At 50.8% G+C, this 23,662-nt stretch overlaps 1 protein-coding gene across 1 annotated transcript in view; it reads left to right on the forward strand.

Moving 5' to 3' along the window:
* The window catches only part of LOC137311118 (excitatory amino acid transporter 1-like), a 40,599-nt gene that overhangs the window by 15,902 nt on the left and 1,035 nt on the right, over nt 1-23,662 (forward strand). The window lies entirely within an intron of this gene.

Below are 23,662 nucleotides of genomic sequence, written 5' to 3' on the forward strand. Positions count from 1 at the left end.
CTCCCAACGTCACTATTTAAAATGTTCATCCCTCATTTTCACATCTCTCCATTGCCCCTCTCCTCACTATCTCGGTAACCCCTGTATCAAACTCTGCGTTCCTCCAACTCTGTCGTATTGCCCCCCCCACTCCCTCTCCCCCCACTCCCTCGCCTAACTCCCTCCTCCCACTCCCTCCCCCCACGCCCTTTACCCCACTCCATACTCCCCCACTGAGAGTGACTGCCCTTGACATCAAGGCAGCATTTGACTGAGTGTGGCACCAAGGAGCCCTAGTAAAATTGAAGTCAATGGGAATCAGGGGGAAAACTCTCCAGTGGCTGGAGTCATACCAAGCACAAAGGAAGATGGTAGTGGTTGTTGGAGGCCAATCATCTCAGCCCCAGGGCATTGCTGCAGGAGTTCCTCAGGGCAGTGTCCTAGGCCCAACCATCTTCAGCTGCTTCGTCAATGACCTTCCCTCCATCATAAGGTCAGAAATGGGGATGTTCGCTGATGACTGCACAGTGTTCAGTTCCATTCACAACCCCTCAGAAAATGAAGCAGTCCGAGCCCGCATGCAGCAAGACCTGGACAACATCCAGGCTTGGGCTGATGAGTGGCAAGTAACATTCGCGCCAGATAAGTGCCAGGCAATGACCATCTCCAACAAGAGAGTCTAACCACCTCTCCTTGACATTCAACGGCATTACCATCGCCGAATCCCCCACCATCAACATCCTGGGGGTCACCATTGACCAGAAACTTAACTGGACCAGCCATATAAATACTGTGGCTACGAGAGCAGGTCAGAGGCTGGGTATTCTGTGGTGAGTGACTCACCTCCTGACTCCCCAAAGCCTTTCCACCATCTACAAAGCACAAGTCAGGAGTGTGATGGAATACTCTCCACTTGCCTGGATGAGTGCAGCTCCAACAACACTCAAGAAGCTCGACACCATCCAGGACAAAGCAGCCCACTTGATTGGCACCCCATCCACCACCCTAAACATTCACTCCCTTCACCACCGGCGCACTGTGGCTGCAGTGTGCACCATCCACAGGATGCACTGCAGCAACTCACCAAGGCTTCTTCGACAGCACCTCCCAAACCCGCGACCTCTACCACCTAGAAGGACAAGAGCAGCAGGTACATGGGAACAACACCACCTGCACGTTCCCCTCCAAGTCACACACCATCCCGACTTGGAAATATATCGCCGTTCCTTCATCGTCGCTGGGTCAAAATCCTGGAACTCCCTTCCTAACAGCACTGTGGGAGAACCGTCACCACACGGACTGCAGCGGTTCAAGAAGGCGGCTCACCACCACCTTCTCAAGGGCAATTAGGGATGGGCAATAAATGCCGGCCTCGCCAGCGACGCCCACATCCCATGAACGAATAAAATAAAATCTCCTTCCTTGGTAAAGACAGATGCAAAGTTCTCATTTAATACCTCAGCCATGCCCCCTGCATCCATGCGTAGACTTACTTTATGGTCCCTAATTGGCCCCACCCCTCCTCTTACTACCCGTTTACAGTTTACGTGCCTGTGGAAGTTTTTTGGGATTCCCTTTTATGTTGGCCGCCAGTCTATTCTCATACTCTCTCTTTGCCCCTCTTATTTCCTTTTTCACTTCCCCTCTGAACTTTCTATATTCTGCCTGGTTCTCACTTGTATTATCAACCTGACATCTGTCACACCTCTTTTTGCTGTTTCATCTTACTCACTATCTCTTTCGTCATCCAGGGAGCTCTGGTTTTAGTTGCCCCACCTTTCCCCCTCGTGGGAATGTACCTGGACTGTACCCAAACCATCCCTTCCTTTCAAGGCCGCCCATTGTTGAATTACAGTTTTGCCCTGCCAATCTTTGATTCCAATTTACCCGGGCCAGATCTGTTCTCATCCCGTTGAAATTGGCCCTCCTCCAATTAAGGCTATAAGACCATAAGCGATAGGAGCTGGAGCAGGAGTCGGCCATTCGGCCCCTCGAGCCTGCTCCGCCATTTAATGAGATCATGGCTGATCTGATTTTTACCTCAACTCCACTTTCCCGCCCTTTCCCCATATCCTTTGACTCTCTTGCTGATCAAAAATGTGTCTAACTCAGCCTTGAATGTATTCAATGACTCAGCCTCCACAGCTTTTTGGGGTAAAGAATTCCAAAGATTCACGACCCTCTGGGAGAAGAAATTCCTCCTCATTTCTGTCTTAAACGGGCGACCCCTTATTCTGAGACTATGCCCCCTAGTTTTAGATTCCCCCATGAGGGGTAACATCCTCTCAGCATCTACCCTATCGAGTCCCCTCAGAATCTTGTATGTTTCAATAAGATCGCCTCTCATTCTTCTAAACTCCAATGAGTATAGACCCAACCTGTTCAATCTTTCCTCATAAGACAACCCTTCCATACCCAGAATCAACCTAGTGAACCTTCTCTGAACTGCCTCCAATGCAAGTATGTCCTTCCTTAAATAAGGGCACCAGAACTGTACGCAGTACTCCAGGTGTGGTCTCACCAGCACCCTGTACAGTTGGAGCATGACTTCCCTGCTTTTATACTCCATCCCCCTAGACATAAAGGCCAATATTCCATTTGCCTTCCGGATTATCTGCTGCACCTGTATGTTGACTTTTTGTGTTTCATGTACGAGGACACCCAGATCCCTCTGTACCGCAGCATTTTGTAGTATTTCTCCATTCAAATAATATTTTGCTTTTTTATTTTTCCTCCTTCACAAAGTGGACGACTTCACATTTTCCCACATTATATTCCATTTGCCAAATTTTTACCCATTCACTGAACCTGTCAATATCCCTTTGCAGACACTTTGTGTCCTCATCGCAACTTGCTTTTCCACCTATCTTTGTATCATCAGCAAATTTGGCCACAGGACACTCTGTTCCTTCATCCAAGTCATTGATATATATTGTAAATAGTTGACTCCTTCCTTGTTGGGCCAGGAACGTACTGGTCAAGAAAGTTCTCCTGAACACATTTCAAAAATTCCTCCCCCTCTTTGCCCCTTATATTATTATCCCAGTCTATATTATGATAGTTGAAATCCCCCGTTATCACTACTCTATAGCTTTTGCACCTCCCTGTAATTTCTCTGCAAATTTGCTCCTCTCTATCCTTCCCACCAGTTGGTGGCCTATAGAATACACCCTAGTGTAATGGCACCTCTGTTGTTCCTTAACTCGAACCAAATAGATTCTGTCCTTGACCCCTCCAGGACATCCCCTCTCTCCAGCACTGCAATATTCTCCTTAATCAATACTGCCACCCCCCCCCGCCTATCTTTCCTTCCCTATCTTTCCTGAACACCTTGTATCCAGGAATATTTAGTACCCAATCCTGCCATTTTTTGAGCCAGTCTCCGTTATCGCCACAATATCATATTCCCATGTGGCTATTTGTGCCTGCAGCTCACCAACCTTGTTTACCTCGCTTCGTGCGTTTACACACAGGCACTACAGACCAGTCTCGGACTTTCTTGTACTCTCCCTTCGTCTGATCCCACCTAATACTGTACTATTACTTGCTCTAGTGCTATCTGTCTCTCCCAATCCTTTGTGCCCCTTGTTTCTCCTTTCCATTGCTACATCCTGGTGCCCATCCCCCTGACAAATTAGTTTAAACCCCCACAGCACTAGTGAACCTCCCCGTGAGGACATTGGTCCCAGCTCTGTTGAGGTACAACCCTCTGGCTTGTACAGGTCCCTCCTGCCCCAGAACCGGGTCCCAATGCCCCAGGAATCTGAAGCCCTCCCTCCTGCACCATTTCTCCAGCCGCAAATTAACCCCTCTTATACTATTCCCATACTCCCTAGCGCGTGGCACTGGGAATAATCCAGAGATTACTACCTTTTGTGGTCCTGCTTTTTAACAACCTTCCGAGCTCCTGAAACTGACCACAGGACCTCGACCCTTTTCCTTCCGATGTTACTGGTTCCCACATGGACCACAACTTCTGGCTGTTCCCCCTCCCCCCGCAGAATGTTCTGCACCCTATCAGTGATGTCCTTTACTCTGGTACCAGGGAGGCAACACACCATGTGAGACTCAGGATCGCGGTCACAGAAACGCCTGACTGGCCCCCTGACTATCGAATCCCCTGTGACCACCGCATTCCTACACTTCAACCAGGCAGAAACATTCTCTTGGGAAACCTTGTACTCCGGGGGGAGCTCACTGAAGAACTGGCTTTTCTTTTTCTGGCACTTGGATCTTTTCCCTTGAACCAGCAATTATGATATTAAGAGAAACATGCTGGAGACAGACGATTTCAGAGTGGTGACACTGCTGGGAATTCAGCGTTTGCCCATGGAAGCAGCTTACAACTTTCCCATCGGGAGGAACGATCGGGCATCCAAAGCCAGAGCTCGCTGGATGACAAAAGAAATAGAGGTTATAGTAAAACAGAAAAAAGAGGTTCATGACAAATGCCAGGAGAGAGTACAATGAAAACCAGGCAGAGTACAGAGGGTGGAGGGAAATTGGAGAAGTATATAAGTAGGGCCAGGAGAGAGTATGAGAAAAGATTAGCATTTAATGGAAAAGGATACCCAAAAATCTTTTATAAACATAAAAAAAAGTAAAAGGAAGGTTAAAAGAATGGTGGGGCTGATTAGGGACAAAAAAGGCAATCTTGTGTTATGACTGAAGCACTGAACGAATATTTTGCAGCTATTGTCACAAAAGAAGAGAATGAATTGGGGAAACTTTTAGAAACGATAATCCGGGACAGAATTAACAGTCACTTGGACGAGTGTGGATTGATCAGGGAAAGCCAGCACGGATTTGTTAAAGGAAAATCGTGTTTAACTAACCTGATAGAGTTTTTTGATGAGGTAACAGAGAGGGTCGATGAGGGCAATACAGTTGATGTGGTGTATATGGACTTTCAAAAGGCGTTTGATAAAGTGCCACATGTTAGGCTTATCATCAAGATTGCGGCCCATGGAATAAAGGGGGCAGTAGCAACATGGATGGAGAATTGGCTAAGGGACAGGAAACAGAGAGTAGTGGTGAACAGTTGTTTTTCGGACTGGAGGGAGGTGTACAGTGGTGTTCCCCAGGGGTCGGTGCTGGGACCACTGCTTTTCTTGATATATATTAATGACTTGGACTTGGGTGTACAGGGCACAATTTCAAAATTTGCAGATGACTCAAAACTTGGAAGTGTAGTAAACAGTGAGGAGGATAGTGATAGACTTCAAGAGGATATAGACAGGCTGGTGGAATGGGCGGACACGTGGCAGATGAAATTTAACACAGAAAAATGCGAAGTGATACATTTTGGTAGTAAGAACGAGGAGAGGCAATATAAACTAGAGGGCACAACTCTAAAAGGGGTACAGGAACAGAGAGATCTGGGGGTATATGTGCACAAATCGTTGAAGGTGGCAGGGCAGGTTGAGAAAGTGGTTAAAAAAGCATCGGGAATCCTGGGCTTTATAAATAGAGGCATAGAGTACAAAAGCAAGGAAGTCATAATGAACCTTTATAAAACACTGGTTCGGCCACAACTGGAGTATTGTGTCCAGTTCTGGGCACCGCACTTTAGGAAAGATGTGAAGGCCTTAGAGAGGGTGCAGAGGAGATTTACTAGAATGATTCCAGGGATGAGGGACTTTAGTTACGTGGATAGACTGGAGAAGCTGGGGTTGTTCTCCTTGGAACAGAGACGGTTGCGAGGAGATTTGATCGAGGTATTCAAAATCATGGAGGGTCCAGACAGAGTAGATAGAGAGAAACTGTTCCCATTGGTTGAAGGGTCAAGAACCAGAGGACATGGATTTAAGGTGATTGGCAAAAGAACCAAACGTGACATGAGGGAAAACTTTTTTACCCAGCGAGTGGTTAGGATCTGGAATGCACTGCCCGAGGGAGTGGTGGAGGCAGATTCAATCATGGCCTTCAAAATGAAACTGGATAAGTACTTGAAAGGAAAAAATTTGCAGGGCATGGGGATAGGGCGGGGCGTGGGACTAGATGGATTGCTCTTCCATAGAGCTGGCATGGACTCAATGGGCCGAATGGCCTCCTTCCGTGCTGTAACCTTTCTATGATTCTAAGCTAATGTCGCAGTAGAGGGTGGAGTTGAGATATTGGATAGGATAAAAATAAAGTGAGGAGGTGCTAAATAGATTGGCATCACTCAAAGTTAACAAGTCCCTCAGTCCATTTGGGATACATCCGAGGTTGGTGAGGGAAGCGAGGGGTGGAGAAAGCAGAGGCTCTGACCTCAATCTTCCAATCCTCCTTGGATATAGAAGTGGTGCCAGAGGATTGGAGGATTGCAAATATTACACCCCTGTTCAAAAAACGGGAGAGGGAGAAACCCGGCAATTACAGGCCCGTCTAATCTCAGGAGTGGGAAAACTACGAGAGACCATTGTCAAGGACAAAATTAATTCTCATTTGGAGAAGCATGGGTTAATAAGGGACAGCCAGCATGGATTTGTTAAAGGCAAATCGTGTCTGACTAACCAACAAGAGAAGGGGCAGTTCTGGATTTAGTTTTAGGGAATGAAACTGGGCAGGTGGAAGGAGTATCAGTGGGAGAGCATTTAGACCGCACCTGGAGTACTGTGAGCAGTTCTGGGCACCGCACCTTCGGAAGGACATATTGGCCTTGGAGGGAGTGCAGCGTAGGTTTACTAGAATGATACCCGGACATCAAGGGTTAAGTTACGAGGAGCGATTACACAAATTGGGGTTGTATTCTCAGGAGTTTCGAAGGTTAAGGGGTGATCTGATCGAAGTTTATAAGATATTAAGGGGAACAGATAGGGTGGATAGAGAGAAACTATTTCCGCTGGTTGGGGATTCTAGGAGTAGGGGGCACAGTCTAAAAATTAGAGCCAGACCTTTCAGGAGTGAGATTAGAAAACATTTCTACACACAAAGGGTGGTAGAAGTTTGGAACTCTCTTCCGCAAACGGCAATTGATACTAGAGATATAGAGTCATAGAGTCATAGAGTCATACAGCACGGATAGAGGCCCTTCGGCCCATCGTGTCCGCGCCGGCCATCAGCCCTGTCTACTCTAATCCCATATTCCAGCATTTGGTCCGTAGCCTTGTATGCTATGGCATTTCAAGTGCTCATCCAAATGCTTCTTGAATGTTGTGAGGGTTCCTGCCTCCACAACCCTTTCAGGCAGTGAGTTCCAGACTCCAACCACCCTCTGGGTGAAAAAGTTCTTTCTCAAATCCCCTCTAAACCTCCCGCCTTTTACCTTGAATCTATGTCCCCTTGTTATAGAACCCTCAACGAAGGGAAAAAGCTCCTTAGTATCCATCCTATCTGTGCCCCTCATAATTTTGTACACCTCAATCATGTCCCCCCTCAGCCTCCTCTGCTCCAAGGAAAACAAACCCAATCTTCCCAGTCTCTCTTCATAGCTGAAGCGCTCCAGCCCTGGTAACATCCTGGTGAATCTCCTCTGCACCCTCTCCAAAGCGATCACATCCTTCCTGTAGTGTGGCGACCAGAACTGCACACAGTACTCCAGCTGTGGCCTAACCAGTGTTTTATACAGCTCCATCATAACCTCCTTGCTCTTATATTCTATGCCTCGGCTAATAAAGGCAAGTATCCCATATGCCTTCTTTACCACCTTATCTACCTGTTCCGCCGCCTTCAGGGATCTGTGAACTTGCACACCAAGATCCCTCTGACCCTCTGTCTTGCCTAGGGTCCTCCCATTCATTGTGTATTCCCTTGCCTTGTTAGTCCCTCCAAAGTGCATCACCTCGCACTTTTCTGGGTTAAATTCCATTTGCCACTGTTCCGCCCATCTGACCAACCCATCTATATCGTCCTGCAGACTGAGGCTATCCTCCTCGCTATTTACCACCCTACCAATCTTTGTATCATCAGCGAACTTACTGATCATACCTTTTACATTCATATCCAAGTCATTAATGTAGACCACAAACAGCAAGGGACCCAGCACCGATCCCTGTGGTACCCCACTGGCCACAGGCTTCCAGTCACAAAAACAACCTTCGACCATCACCCTCTGCCTTCTGCCACTAAGCCAGTTTTGTATCCAAAGTGCCAAGGCACCCTGGATTCTATGGGCTCGTACCTTCTTGACCAGTCTCCTGTGGGGGACTTTATCGAAGGCCTTACTGAAATCCATGTATACCACATCCACTGCGTTACCCTCATCCACACGCCTAGTCACCCCCTCAAAAAATTCAATCAAATTAGTCAGACATGATCTTCCCTTGACAAAGCCATGTTGACTATCGCTGATTAATCCTTGCTTCTCCAAGTGGAGACTAATTTTGTCCTTCAGAATTTTTTCCAATAATTTTCCTACCACTGATGTTAGGCTCACTGGCCTGTAGTTCCCCGGTTTTTCCCCACTCCCCTTCTTGAATAATGGTATTACATTAGCGGTTCTCCAGTCCTCTGGCACATCCCCTGTGGCCAGAGAGGTTCTGAATATATGTGTTAGAGCCCCCGCAATCTCCTCCTTTGCCTCACACAGTAGCCTGGGATACATTTCGTCCGGGCCTGGGGATTTATCCATTTTTAGGCCTGCTAAAACCGCCAATACCTCCTCCCGCTCGAAGTTAATATGTTCGAGTATATCACAGTCCCCCTGCCGTATTTCAATGTCTACATCGTCCTTCTCCATAGTGAAAACAGATGCAAAAAATTCATTTAGAACCCCTCCTACATCTGCCGGCTCCACACACAGATTGCCATTTTTGTCCCTAATGGGCCCTATTTTTTCCCTAGTCATCCTCTTACCCTTAATATACTTATAAAACATCTTAGGATTTTCCTTTATTTTGCTCGCCAGTGTTATTTCATGGCCCCTCCTTGATCTCCTAATTTCTTTTTTAAGTATCCCCCTGCACTTTTTGTACTCCTCTAGGGCTTCCTCCGTCTTTAGCCTTTTGTATCTGCCAAAAGCCCTCCTTTTTTTCCGAATCCATTCTCGTATATCCCCTGACATCCAAGGTTCCCTGGAGTTCTTGGAACCACCCTTGACCTTTACGGGAACATGTTGCCATTGTATGGTCTCAATCTCCCTTCTGAAAGACTCCCATTGCTCCGATGCGGATTTTCCTACAAGCAGCTGATCCCAGTCCATTTTGGCCAGATCCTGCCTTATCCTATTAAAATCGGCCTTCCCCCAATTTAGAACCTTTATTTCCGGCCCCTCCCTGTCCTTTTCCATGACCACCTTAAATCTCACTGAATTATGGTCACTGTCACCAAAGTGCTCACCTACTAGCACTTCTTCCACTTGGCCGGCCACATTCCCTAGAATTAGGTCCAGTACCGCCCCCTCTCTTGTAGGACTTTCTACATGCTGGCTCAAAAAGCTCTCCTGGATGCACGTTAAGAATTTTGTACCCTCTAAGCCTTTTACACTCTGAGTATCCCAGTTAATATTGGGGAAGTTGAAATCCCCCACTATTATTACCCTATTATTTGCACAATTTTCTGAGATTTGCCTACATATCTGTTCCTCGATCTCCCCCCGATCTCTAGCTCAATTGCTAAATTTAAATGTGAGATTGATAGCTTTTTGGCAACCAAAGGTATTAATGGATATGGGCCAAAGGCAGGTATATGGAGTTAGATCACAGATCAGCCATGATCTTATCAAATGGCGGAGCAGGCACGAGGGGCTGAATGGCCTACTCCTGTTCCTATGTTCCTATGTATATAAAATTATGAGGGGCCGAGATAGAGTGGATAGGAAGGACCTATTTCCCTTAGCGGAGGGGTCAGTGACCAGGGGCATGGATTTAAAGTGATTGGTAGAAGGATTAGAGGGGAGCTGAGGAGAATTTTTTTCACCGAGGGTGGTGGGGGTCTGGAACTCACTGCCTGAGAGGGTGGGAGAGGCAGAAACCCTCAACTCATTTAAAAAGTACCTGGATGTTCACCTGAAGAGCCGAAACCTACAGGAATACGGACCGAGTGCGGGAAAGTGGGATTCAGCTGGATAGCTCTTTATCGAACGGCATGGACACGATGGGCCGAATAATCTCCTTCTGTGCCGTAACTTTCTATGATTTTATCATAACTTGATTGAGTTATTTGATGAAGTAACAGAGAGGGTTGATGAAGGTAGTGCATTAGATCTCCTCCAATTAAATATTGGGAAGACTGAAGCCATTGTCTTCAGTCCCCGCCACAAACTCCGTTCCCTCGTCACCGACTCCATCCCTCTCCCCGGTCACTGTCTGAGGCTGAACCAGGCCGTTCACAACCTCGGCCTCCTGTTTGACCCTGAGATGAGCTTCTGACCCCATATTCTCTCCATCACCAAGACCGCCTCCTTCCCCCTCCGTAACATCGCCCGTCTCCACCCCGTCTCAGCTCATCTGCTGCTGAAACCCTCATCAATGCCTTTATTACCTCCAGACTCCACTATTCCAATGCCCCCCTGCCCGGCCTCCCATCTTCCACACTCCATAAACTTGAGCTCATCCAAAACTCTGCCCCGTATCCTAACTCACACCAAGTCCCGTTCACCCATCACCCCTGGGCTCACTGACCCACATTGGCTCCTGGTCCAGAAATGCCTCGATTTTAAAATTCTCATCCTTCTTTTCAAATCGCTTCATGGCTCTCACCCCTCCCAATCTCTGAAACCTCCTCCAGCCCTACAACCCTCCGAAATCTCTGCACTCCTCCAATTCTGGCCTTCTGCACATCCCTGATTTTAATCGCTCCACCATTGGCGGCCGTGCCTTCAGCTGCCTCGGCCCTAAGCTCTGGAATTCTCTCCGTAAACTTCTACGCCTCTCCACCTCTCTCTCCTCCTTTAAAACACTCCTTAAGAGCTGCCTCTTTGATCAAGCATTTGGTCACATAGAAACATAGAAAATAGGAGCGGGAGTAGGCCATTCGGCCCTTCGAGCCTGCTCCGCCACTCAATATGATCATGGCTGATCCTCTATCTCAATACCATATTCCCGCTCTCTCCCCATACCCCTTGATGCCTTTTGTGTCTAGAAATCTATCGAGCTCCTTCTTAAATATATTCAGTGACTTGGCCTCCACAGCTTTCTGTGGTAGAGAATTGCATAGGTTCACCACCCTCTGAGTGAAGAAATTTCTCCTCATCTCAGTCCTAAATGTCCTACCCTGTATCCTGAGACTGTGACCCCTGGTTCTGGACCTCCCCCCAGCCAGGGGAAATATCCTCCCTGAATCCAGTCTGTCTAGCCCTGTCAGAATTTTATATGTTTCAATGAGATCCCCTCTCATTCTTCTGAACTCAAGTGAATACAGGCCGAGTCGACCCAATCTCTTCTCATACGACAGTCCTGCCATCCCAGGAATCAGTCTGGTGAACCTTCGCTGTACTCCCTCTATGGCAAGTATATCATTTCTTAGGTAAGGAGACCAAAACTGCACACAATACTCCAGGTGTGGTCTCACCAAGGCCCTGTATAACTGCAGTAAGACATCCCTGCTCCTGTACTCAAATCCTCTTGCAATGAAGGCCAACATACCATTCACCTTCCTAACTGCTTGCTGTATCTGAATGCTTGCTTTCAGCGACTGGTGTACAAGGACTCCCAGGTCTCGTTGCACCTCCCCTTTTCCCAATCTATCACCATTCAGATAATAATCTGCCTTTCTGTTTTTACAACCAAAGTGGATAACCTCACATTTATCCACGTTATATTGCATCTGCCATGTTCTTGCCCACTCACCCAACTTGTCTAAATCACATTGGAGCCTCTTTGCATCCTCCTCACAGCTCACATTCCACCCCAGCTTTGTGTCGTCTGCAAACCTGGAAATGTTACATTTAGTTCCCTCATCCAAATCATTGATATATATTGTGAATAGCTGGGGCCCAAGCACTGATCCCTGTGGTACCCCACTAGTCACTGCCTGCCACCCGGAAAAAGACCCGCTTATTCCTACTCTCTGTTTCCTGTCTGTCAACCAATTCTCAATCCATGCCAGTATATTCCCCCCAATCCCATGTACTTCAATTTTGCACACTAACCTCTTGTGTGGGACCTTACCAAAAGCCTTCTGAAAATCCAAATACACCACATCCACTGGTTCTCACCTATCTATTCTACTAGTTACATCCTCAAAAAACTCCAGTAGATTTGTTAAGCATGATTTCCCTTTCATAAACCCGTGCTGACTTTGTCCAATCCCGTTAATGCCTTCCAAGTGTTCTGTTATCACATCTTTTATAATAGCCTCTAGCATTTTCCCCACTACTGATGTTAGGCTAACTGGTCTGTAATTCCCTGTTTTTTCTCTCCTTTTTTAAATAGTGGGGTTACATTTGCCACCCTCCAATCTGTAGGAACTGTTCCAGAGTCTATAGAATTTTGGACGGTGATCACCAATGCATCCACTATTTCCAGGGCCACTTCCTTTAGTACTCTGGGATGGAGATTATCAGGCCCTGGGGATTTGTCAGCCTTTAGCCCCATTAATTTCCCTAGCACTATTTTTTTTTACTAATACTGGTTTCCTTCTGTTCCTCCCTCTCACTAGACCCTTGGTTCCCTAACATTTCTGGCAGGTTATTTGTGCCCTCCTTTGTGAAGACAGAACCAAAGTATGTGTTTAATTGTTCTGCCATTTCTTTGTTCCCCATTATAATTTCCCCCATTTCTGACTGTAAGGGACCTACATTTGTCTTCACTAATCTTTTTCTCTTGACATATGTATAGAAGCTTTTACAGTCAGTTTTTATGTTCCCTGCTAGTTTACTCTCATACTCTATTTTTCCCCTCTTCATCAATCTCTTTGTCCTCCTTTGCTGAATTCTGAACTGCTCCCAATCCTCAGGCTTGCCACTTTTTCTGGCAATTTTATATGTCTCCTCTTTGGATCTAATACTATCCCTAATTTCTTTTGTAAGCCACGGTTGAGCCACCTTTCCTGTTTTATTTTTGCGCCAGACAGGAATGAATAATTGTTGTAATTCCTGCACACGTTCTTTAAATATTAGCCATTGCCTATCCACCATCATCCCTTTTAGTAAAGTTCCACAATCTATCGTAGCCAATTCGCACCTCAGACTTTCGTAATTTCCTTTATTTAGATTCAGGACCCTTGTTTCGGATTCAACTACTTCACTGTCCATCTTAATGAGGAATTCTATCGTGTTATGGTCGCTCTTCCCTAAGGGACCTCGCACAACAGGATTGTTAATTAATCCTTTCTCATTGCACGATACCCAGTCTAGGATCACCTGTTCTCCAGTTGGCTCCTCAACGTATTGGTCTAGAAAACCATCACGTACACACTCCAGGAATTCCTCCCCCACAGTATTATTGCTAATTTGGTTTGACCAATCTATATGTAGATTAAAGTCACCCATGATTATAGTTGTACCCTTCTTGCATGTGTCTCTAATTTCCTGTTTAATGCCCTCCCCTACATCTCCACTACTGTTTGGGGGCCTATAGACAACCCCCACCAACGTTTTCTGCCCCTTGGTGTTTCTTAGCTCCACCCATACAGATTCCACATTGTGATTTTGCGAGCCAATATCCTTCCTCACTATTGCATTGATTTCGTCTTTTGCCAAAAACGCTACCCCACCTCCTTTCCCTTTTTGCCTGTCCTTCCTAAATATTGAATACCCATGGATGTTCAGTTCCCATCCTTGGTCACCCTGCAGCCATGTCTCCGTAATCGCAACGATATCATTACCGTTAATATCTATCTGCGCTGTTAATTCATCTAGCTTATTGCGAATGCTCCCCGCATTAAGACACAATGCCTTTAGACTTGTCTTTTTAAGATTGCCAGTCATCTTAGTTTTATTTTGCACTATGGCCCTATTTGTTTTTCACCCTTGTTTTATCTGCCTTCCACTATTGCTTCTTCCCTTCCTGTCTTTTGTTTCTATCCTTGTTTCCCCCTCCTCTGTCTCCCTGCTCAGGTTCCCATCCCCCTGCCATTCCAGTTTAAACCTTCCCCAACAGCACTAGGAAACACCCCCACGAGGACATCGGTCCCGGTCCTGCTCAGGTGTAACCCGTCCCACTTGTACAAGTCCCACCTTCCCCAGAACCGGTCCCAATGTCCCAGGAATCTAAATCCTTCCCTCCTACACCATCCCTGCAGCCACGCATTTATCTGGTCTGTTCTGTTCCTATACTCACTAGCACGTGACACTGGTAGTAATCCTGAGATCTCCCAGCATCTTCATTCCTCCTTTTTTTTTGTTCACGGGATGTGGGCATCGCTGGCGAGGCCGGCATTTATTGCCCCTCCCTAATTGCCCTTGAGAAGGTGGTGATGAGCCGCCTTCTTGAACCGCTGCAGTCCGTGTGGTGACGGTTCTCCCACAGTGCTGTTAGGAAGGGAGTTCCAGGGTTTTGACCCAGCGACGATGAAGGAACGGCAATATATTTCCAAGTCGGGATGGTATGTGACTTGGAGGGGAACGTGCAGGTGGTGTTGTTCCCATGTGCCTGCTGCCCTTGTCCTTCTAGGTGGTAGAGGTCGCGGGTTTGGGAGGTGCTGTCGAAGAAGCCTTGGCGAGTTGCTGCAGTGCATCCTGTGGATGGTGCACACTGCAGCCACGGTGCGCCGGTGGTGAAGGGAGTGAATGTTTAGGGTGGTGGATGGGGTGCCAATCAAGCGGACTGCTTTGTCCTGGAAGGTGTCGTCGACAGTGCTATCAAGCGGCACGTACTCACCAATAACCTGCTCACCGATGCTCAATTTGGGTTCCGCCAGGACCACTCGGCTCCAGACCTCATTACAGCCTTGGTCCAAACATGGACAAAAGAGCTGAATTCCAGAGGTGAGGTGAAAGTGACTGCCCTTGTCATCAAGGCAGCATTTGACCGAGCTTCTTGAGTGTTGTTGGAGCTGCACTCATCCAAGCAAGTGGAGAGTATTCCATCACACTCCTGACTTGTGCCTTGTAGATGGTGGAAAGGCTTTGGGGAGTCAGGAGGTGAGTCACTTGCCGCAGAATACCCAGCCTCTGACCTGCTCTTGTAGCCACAGTATTTATATGGCTGGTCCAGTTAAGTTTCTGGTCAATTGTGACCCCCAGGATGTTGATGGTGGGGGATTCGGCAATGGTAATGCCGTTGAATGTCAAGGTGAGGTGGTTAAACTCTCTCTTGTTGGAGATGGTCATTGCCTGGCACTTGTCTGGCGCGAATGTTACTTGACATTTATGAGCCCAAGCCTGGATGTTGTCCAGGTCTTGCTGCATGTGGGCTCGGACTGCTTCATTATCTGAGGGGTTGCGAATGGAACTGAACACTGTGCAATCATCAGCGAACATCCCCATTTCTGACCTTTTGATGGAGGAAAGGTCATTGATGAAGCAGCTGAAGATGGTTGGGCCTAGGACACTGCCCTGAGGAACTCCTGCAGCAATGTTCTGGGGCTGAGATGCTTGGCCTCCAACAACCACTACCATCTTCCTTTGTGCTAGGTATGACTCCAGCCACTGGAGAGTTTTCCCCCTGATTCCCATTGACTTCAATTTTACTAGGGCTCCTTGGTGCCACACTCGGTCAAATGCTGCCTTGATGTCAAGGGCAGTCACTCTCATCTCACCTCTGGAATTCAGCTCCTTTGTCCATGTTTGGACCAAGGCTGTAATGAGGTCTGGAGCCGAGTGGTCCTGGCGGAACCCAAACTGAGCATCGGTGAGCAGGTTATTGGTGAGTAAGTGTTGCTTGATAGCACTGTCGACAACACCATTGAGGATGGGGATGTTTGCACAGCCTCCTCCTCCCGTTAGTTGATTAATTGTCCACCACCATTCACGACTCCATTCACTGCCCCCCCTCCTCCTCCCAGCACCTTCACTCCTCCTCCTCCTCCCAGCATCTTCACTCCTCCTCCTCCTCCTCCCAGCACCTTCACTCCTCCTCCTTCTCCCAGCACCTTCACTCCTCCTCCTCCTCCCAGCATCTTCACTCCCCCTCCTCCTCCCAGCATCTTCACTCCTCCTCCTCCTCCCAGCATCTTCACTCCTCCTCCTCCTCCCAGCATCTTCACTCCTCCTCCTCCTCCCAGCATCTTCACTCCTCCTCCTCCTCCCAGCATCTTCACTCCCCTTCCTCCTCCCAGCATCTTCACTCCTCCTCCTCCTCCCAGCGTCTTCACACCCCCTCCTCCCAGCATCTTCAATCCCCCTCCTCCTCCCAGCATCTTCACTCCTCCTCCCAGCGTCTTCACTCCCCCTCCTCCCAGCGTCTTCACTCCCCTTCCTCCTCCCAGCATCTTCACTCCCCCTCCTCCTCCCAGCATCTTCACAACTCCGCCCAGCATCTTCACTCCCCTCCTCCTCCCAGCATCTTCACTCCCCCTCCTCCCAGTATCTTCACTCCCCCTCCTCCTCCCAGCAACTTCACTCCCCCTCCTCCCAGCACCTTCACTCCCCCTCCTGCCAGCAGCTTCACTCCCCCTCCTCCCAGCATCTTCACTCCCCCTCCTCCTCCCAGCATCTTCACTCCACCTTCTCCTCCCAGCATCTTCACTCCTCCTCCTCCTCCCAGCATCTTCACTCCCCCTCCTCCTCCCAGCATCTTCACTCCCCCTCCTCCCAGCGTCGTCACTCCTCCTCCTCCTCCCAGCGTCTTCACTCCCCCTCCTCCTCCCAGCATCTTCACTCCCCCTCCTCCCAGCATCTTCACTCCCCTTCCTCCTCCCAGCATCTTCACTCCTCCTCCTCCTCCCAGCGTCTTCACTCCCCCTCCTCCCAGCATCTTCACTCCCCCTCCTCCTCCCAGCATCTTCACTCCCCCTCCTCCCAGCGTCTTCACTCCCCCTCCTCCCAGCATCTTCACTCCCCTTCCTCCTCCCAGCATCTACACTCCCCCTCCTCCTCCCAACATCTTCACTCCTCCTCCTCCCAACATCTTCACTCCTCCCCCTCCTCCCAGCATCTTCACTCCTCCTCCTCCTCCCAGCGTCTTCACTCCCCCTCCTCCTCCCAGCATCTTCACTCCTCCTCCTACTCCCAGCATCTTCACTCCCCCTCCTCCTCCCAGCATCTTCACTCCTCCTCCTCCTCCCAGCATCTTCACTCCCCCTCCTCCTCCCAGCATCTTCACTCCCCCTCCTCCTCCCAGCATCTTCACTCCTCCTCCTCCTCCCAGCATCTTCACTCCCCCTCCTCCTCCCAGCGTCTTCACTCCCCCTCCTCCTCCCAGCGTCTTCACTCCCCCTCCTCCTCCCAGCATCTTCACTCCCCCTCCTCCCAGCATCTTCACTCCCCTTCCTCCTCCCAGCATCTTCACTCCTCCTCCTCCTCCCAGCGTCTTCACTCCCCCTCCTCCCAGCATCTTCACTCCCCCTCGTCCTCCCAGCATCTTCACTCCCCCTCCTCCCAGCGTCTTCACTCCCCCTCCTCCCAGCATCTTCACTCCCCTTCCTCCTCCCAGCATCTTCACTCCCCTTCCTCCTCCCAGCATCTTCACTCCCCCTCCTCCTGCCAACATCTTCACTCCTCCTCCTCCTCCCAACATCTTCACTCCTCCTCCTCCTCCCAGCACCTTCACTCCTCCTCCTCCTCCTCCCAGCATCTTCACTCCCCCTACTCCTCCCAGCGTCTTCACTCTTCCTCCTCCTCCCAGCGTCTTGACTCCTCCTCCTCCTCCCAGCATCATCACTCCCCCTCCTCCTCCCAGCATCTTCACTCCCCCTCCTCCTCCCAGCATCTTCACTCCTCCTCCTCATCCCAGCATCTTCACTCCCCCTCCTCCTCCCAGCATCTTCACTCCTCCTCCTCATCCCAGCATCTTCACTCCCCCTCCTCCCAGCATCTTCACTCCCCCTCCTCCTCACAGCATCTTCACTCCCCCTCCTCCTCACAGCATCTTCACTCCCCCTCCTCCTCCCAGCATCTTCACTCCTCCTCCTCATCCCAGCATCTTCACTCCTCCTCCTCCCAGCATCTTCACTCCTCCTCCTCCCAGCATCTTCACTCCGCCTCCTCCTCCCAGCGTCTTCACTCCCCCTCCTCCCAGCATCTTCACTCCCCCTCCTCCTCCCAGCATCTTCACTCCCCCTCCTCCTCCCAGCATCTTCACTCCTCCTCCTCATCCCAGCATCTTCACTCCTCCTCCTCCTCCCAGCATCTTCACTCCCCCTCCTCCTCCCAGCATCTTCACTCCTCCTCCTCATCCCAGCATCTTCTCTCCTCCTCCTCCTCCCAGCATCTTCACTCCCCCTCCTCCTCCCAGCATCTTCACTCCTCCTCCTCCTTCCAGCATCTTCACTCCTCCTCCTCCCAGCATCTTCACTCCTCCTCCTCATCCCAGCATCTTCACTCCTCCTCCTCCCAACATCTTCACTCCTCCTCCTCCTCCCAGCATCTTCTCTCCTCCTCCTCCTCCCAGCATCTTCACTCCTCCTCCTCATCCCAGCATCTTCTCTCCTCCTCCTCCTCCCAGCATCTTCACTCCCCCTCCTCCTCCCAGCACCTTCACTCCTCCTCCTCCTCCTCCCAGCACCTTCACTCCCCCTCCTCCTCCCAGCACCTTCACTCCTCCTCCTCCCAGCATCTTCACTCCTCCTCCTCCTCCCAGCATCATCACTCCCCCTCCTCATCCCAGCATCTTCACTCCCCCTCCTCCCAGCATCTTCACTCCTCCTCCTCCTCCCAGCGTCTTCACTCCTCCTCCTCCTCCCAGCGTCTTCACTCCCCCTCCTCCTCCCAGCATCTTCACTCCCCTTCCTCCTCCCAGCATCTTCACTCCTCCTCCTCCTCCCAGCGTCTTCACTCCCCCTCCTCCCAGCATCTTCACTCCCCCTCCTCCTCCCAGCATCTTCACTCCTCCTCCCAGCGTCTTCACTCCCCCTCCTCCCAGCATCTTCACTCCCCTTCCTCCTCCCAGCATCTTCACTCCCCCTCCTCCTCCCAGCATCTTCACTCCTCCTCCTCCTCCCAGCATCTTCACTCCCCCTCCTCCTCCCAGCATCTTCACTCCCCTTCCTCCTCCCAGCATCTTCACTCCCCCTCCTCCTCCCAGCATCTTCACTCCCCCTCCTCCTCCCAGCATCTTCACTCCCCCTCCTCCCAGTATCTTCACTCCCCCTCCTCCTCCCAGCAACTTCACTCCCCCTCCTCCCAGCACCTTCACTCCCCCTCCTGCCAGCACCTTCACTCGCCCTCCTCCCAGCATCTTCACTCCCCCTCCTCCTCCCAGCATCTTCACTCCACCTCCTCCTCCCAGCATCTTCACTCCTCCTCCTGCTCCTCCCAGCATCTTCACTCCCCCTCCTCCTCCCAGCATCTTCACTCCCCCTCCTCCCAGCGTCTTCACTCCTCCTCCTCCTCCCAGCGTCTTCACTCCCCCTCCTCCTCCCAGCATCTTCACTCCTCCTCCTCCTCCCAGCATCTTCACTCCCCCTCCTCCTCGCAGCATCTTCACTCCTCCTCCGCCTCCCAGCATCTTCACTCCCCCTCCTCCTCCCAGCGTCTTCACTCCCCCTCCTCCTCCCAGCATCTTCACTCCCCCTCCTCCCAGCATCTTCACTCCCCTTCCTCCTCCCAGCATCTTCACTCCTCCTCCTCCCAGCGTCTTCACTCCCCCTCCTCCCAGCATCTTCACTCCCCCTCCTCCTCCCAGCATCTTCACTCCCCCTCCTCCCAGCGTCTTCACTCCCCCTCCTCCCAGCATCTTCACTCCCCTTCCTCCTCCCAGCATCTTCACTCCCCCTCCTCCTCCCAACATCTTCACTCCTCCTCCTCCCAACATCTTCACTCCTCCCCCTCCTCCCAGCGTCTTCACTCCTCCTCCTCCTCCCAGCGTCTTCACTCCCCCTCCTCCTCCCAGCATCTTCACTCCCCCTCCTCCTCCCAGCATCTTCACTCCTCCTCCTCCTCCCAGCATCTTCACTCCCCCTCCTCCTCCCAGCATCTTCACTCCCCCTCCTCCTCCCAGCATCTTCACTCCTCCTCCTCCTCCCAGCATCTTCACTCCCCCTCCTCCTCCCAGCGTCTTCACTCCCCCTCCTCCTCCCAGCGTCTTCACTCCCCCTCCTCCTCCCAGCATCTTCACTCCCCCTCCTCCCAGCATCTTCACTCCACTTCCTCCTCCCAGCATCTTCACTCCTCCTCCTCCTCCCAGCGTCTTCACTCCCCCTCCTCCCAGCATCTTCACTCCCCCTCCTCCTCCCAGCATCTTCACTCCCCCTCCTCCCAGCGTCTTCACTCCCACTCCTCTCAGCATCTTCACTCCCCTTCCTCCTCCCAGCATCTTCACTCCCCCTCCTCCTGCCAACATCTTCACTCCTCCTCCTACTCCCAACATCTTCACTCCCCCTCCTCCTCCCAGCATCTTCACTCCCCCTCCTCCTCCCAACATCTTCACTCCTCCTCCTCCTCCCAACATCTTCACTCCTCCTCCTCCCAGCACCTTCACTCCTCCTCCTCCTCCTCCCAGCATCATCACTCCCCTCCTCATCCCAGCATCTTCACTCCTCCTCCTCCCAGCATCTTCACTCCCCCTCCTCCTCCCAGCGTCTTCACTCTTCCTCCTCCTCCCAGCGTCTTGACTCCTCCTCCTCCTCCCAGCATCATCACTCCCCCTCCTCCTCCCAGCATCTTCACTCCCCCTCCTCCTCCCAGCATCTTCACTCCTCCTCCTCATCCCAGCATCTTCACTCCCCCTCCTCCTCCCAGCATCTTCACTCCCCCTCCTCCTCCCAGCATCTTCACTCCTCCTCCTCATCCCAGCATCTTCACTCCTCCTCCTCCCAGCATCTTCACTCCTCCTCCTCCCAGCATCTTCACTCCCCCTCCTCCTCCCAGTGTCTTCACTCCCCCTCCTCCCAGCATCTTCACTCCCCCTCCTCCTCACAGCATCTTCACTCCCCCTCCTCCTCACAGCATCTTCACTCCCCCTCCTCCTCCCAGCATCTTCACTCCTCCTCCTCATCCCAGCATCTTCACTCCTCCTCCTCCCAGCATCTTCACTCCTCCTCCTCCCAGCATCTTCACTCCCCCTCCTCCTCCCAGCGTCTTCACTCCCCCTCATCCCAGCATCTTCACTCCCCCTCCTCCTCCCAGCATCTTCACTCCTCCTGCTCCTCCCAGCATCTTCACTCCCCCTCCTCCTCCCAGCATCTTCACTCCCCCTCCTCCCAGCGTCTTCACTCCTCCTCCTCCCAGCGTCTTCACTCCCCCTCCTCCTCCCAGCATCTTCACTCCCCCTCCTCCTCCCAGCATCTTCACTCCTCCTCCTCCTCCCAGCATCTTCACTCCCCCTCCTCCTCCCAGCGTCTTCACTCCCCCTCCTCCTCCCAGCGTCTTCACTCCCCCTCCTCCTCCCAGCATCTTCACTCCCCCTCCTCCCAGCATCTTCACTCCCCTTCCTCCTCCCAGCATCTTCACTCCTCCTCCTCCTCCCAGCGTCTTCACTCCCCCTCCTCCTCCCAGCATCTTCACTCCCCCTCCTCCTCCCAGCATCTTCACTCCTCCTCCTCATCACAGCATCTTCACTCCTCCTCCTCATCCCAGCATCTTCACTCCCCCTCCTCCTCCCAGCATCTTCACTCCTCCTCCTCCTTCCAGCATCTTCACTCCTCCTCCTCCCAGCATCTTCACTCCCCCTCCTCCTCCCAGCATCTTCACTCCTCCTCCTCATCCCAGCATCTTCACTCCTCCTCCTTCCAGCATCTTCACTCCTCCTCCTCCCAGCATCTTCACTCCTCCTCCTCATCCCAGCATCTTCACTCCCCCTCCTCCTCCCAGCATCTTCACTCCCCCTCCTCCTCCCGGCATCTTCACTCCTCCTCCTCCCAGCGTCTTCACTCCTCCTCCTCCCAGCACCTTCACTCCTCCTGCTCCCAGCATCTTTTTTTTTATTCGTTCACGGGATGTGGGCATCGCTGGCGAGGCTGGCATTTATTGCCCATCCCTAATTGCCCTGGTGGTGAGCCGCCTTCTTGAACCGCTGCAGTCCGTGTGGTGACGGTTCTCCCACAGTGCTGTTAGGAAGGGAGTTCCAGGATTTTGACCCAGTGACGATGAAGGAACAGCGATATATTTCCAAGTCGGGATGGTGTGTGACTCGGAGGGGAACGTGCAGGTGGTGTTGTTCCCATGTGCCTGCTGCTCTTGTCCTTCTAGGTGGTAGAGGTCGCGGGTTTGGGAGGTGCTGTTACATAGGAACATAGGAACAGGAGTAGGCCATTCAGCCCCTCGTGCCTGCTCCGCCATTTGATAAGATCATGGCTGATCTGTGATCTAACTCCATATACCTGCCTTTGGCCCATATCCCTTAATTCCTTTGGTTGCCAAAAAGCTATCTATCTCGCATTTAAATTTAACAATTGAGCTAGTATCAATTGCCGTTTGCGGAAGAGAGTTCCAAACTTCTACCACCCTTTGTGTGTAGAAATGTTTTCTAATCTCACTCCCGAAAGGTCTGGCTCTAATTTTTAGACTGTGCCCCCTACTCCTAGAATCCCCAACCAGCGGAAATAGTTTCTCTCTATCCACCCTATCCGTTCCCCTTAATATCTTATAAACTTCGATCAGATCACCCCTTAACCTTCGAAACTCCAGAGAATACAACCCCAATTTGTGTAATCTCTCCTCGTAACTTAACCCTTGAAGTCCGGGTATCATTCTAGTAAACCTACGCTGCACTCCCTCCAAGGCCAATATGTCCTTCCGAAGGTGCGGTGCCCAGAACTGCTCACAGTACTCCAGGTGCGGTCTAACCAGGGTTTTGTATAGCTGCAGCATAACCTCTGCTCCCTTGTACTCCAGTCCTCAAGATATAAAGGCCAACATTCCATTAGCCTTATTGATTATTTTCTGCACCTGTTCATGACACTTCAATGATCTATGTACCTGAACCCCGAAGTCCCTTTGGACATCCACTGTTTTTAACTTTTTACCATTTAGAAAGTACCCTGTTCTATCCTTTTTTGATCCAAAGTGGATGACCTCACATTTGTCTACATTGAATTCCATTTGCCACAGTTTTGCCCATTCACCTAATCTATCAATATCGCTTTGTAATTTTATGTTTTCATCTACACTGCTTACAATGCCACCAATCTTTGTGTCATCGGCAAACTTAGATATGAGACTTTCTATGCCTTCATCTAAGTCGTTAATAAATATTGTGAATAATTGAGGCCCCAAGACAGATCCCTGCGGGACTCCACTAGTCACATCCTGCCAATGTGAGTACCTTCCCATTATCCCTACTCTCTGTCGCCTTTCGCTCAGCCAATTTCCTTACAAAGTCCGTACTTTTCCCTCGATTGAAGAAGCCTTGGCGAGTTGCTGCAGTGCATCCTGTGGATGGTACACACTGCAACCACTGTGCGCTGGTGGTGAAGGGAGTGAATGTTTAGGGTGGTGGATGGGGTGCCAATCAAGTGGGCTGCTTTGTCCTGGATGGTGTTGAGCTTCTTGAGTGTTGTTGGAGCTGCACTCATCCAGGCAAGTGGAGAGTATTCCATCAAACTCCTGACTTGTGCTTTGTAGATGGTGGAAAGGCTTTTGGGAGTCAGGAGGTGAGTCACTCGCTGCAGAATACCCAGCCTCTGACCTGATCTTGTAGCCACAGTATTTATGTGGCTGGTCCAGTTAAGTTTCTGGTCAATGGTACCCCCCAGGATGTTGATGGTGGGGGATTCGGCGATGGTAATGCCATTGAATGTCAAGGGGAGGTGGTTAGACTCTCTCTTGTTGGAGATGGTC

The sequence above is a fragment of the Heptranchias perlo genome, unplaced genomic scaffold (genome assembly GCF_035084215.1).
Source record: "Heptranchias perlo isolate sHepPer1 unplaced genomic scaffold, sHepPer1.hap1 HAP1_SCAFFOLD_300, whole genome shotgun sequence".
NCBI lineage: Eukaryota > Metazoa > Chordata > Chondrichthyes > Hexanchiformes > Hexanchidae > Heptranchias > Heptranchias perlo.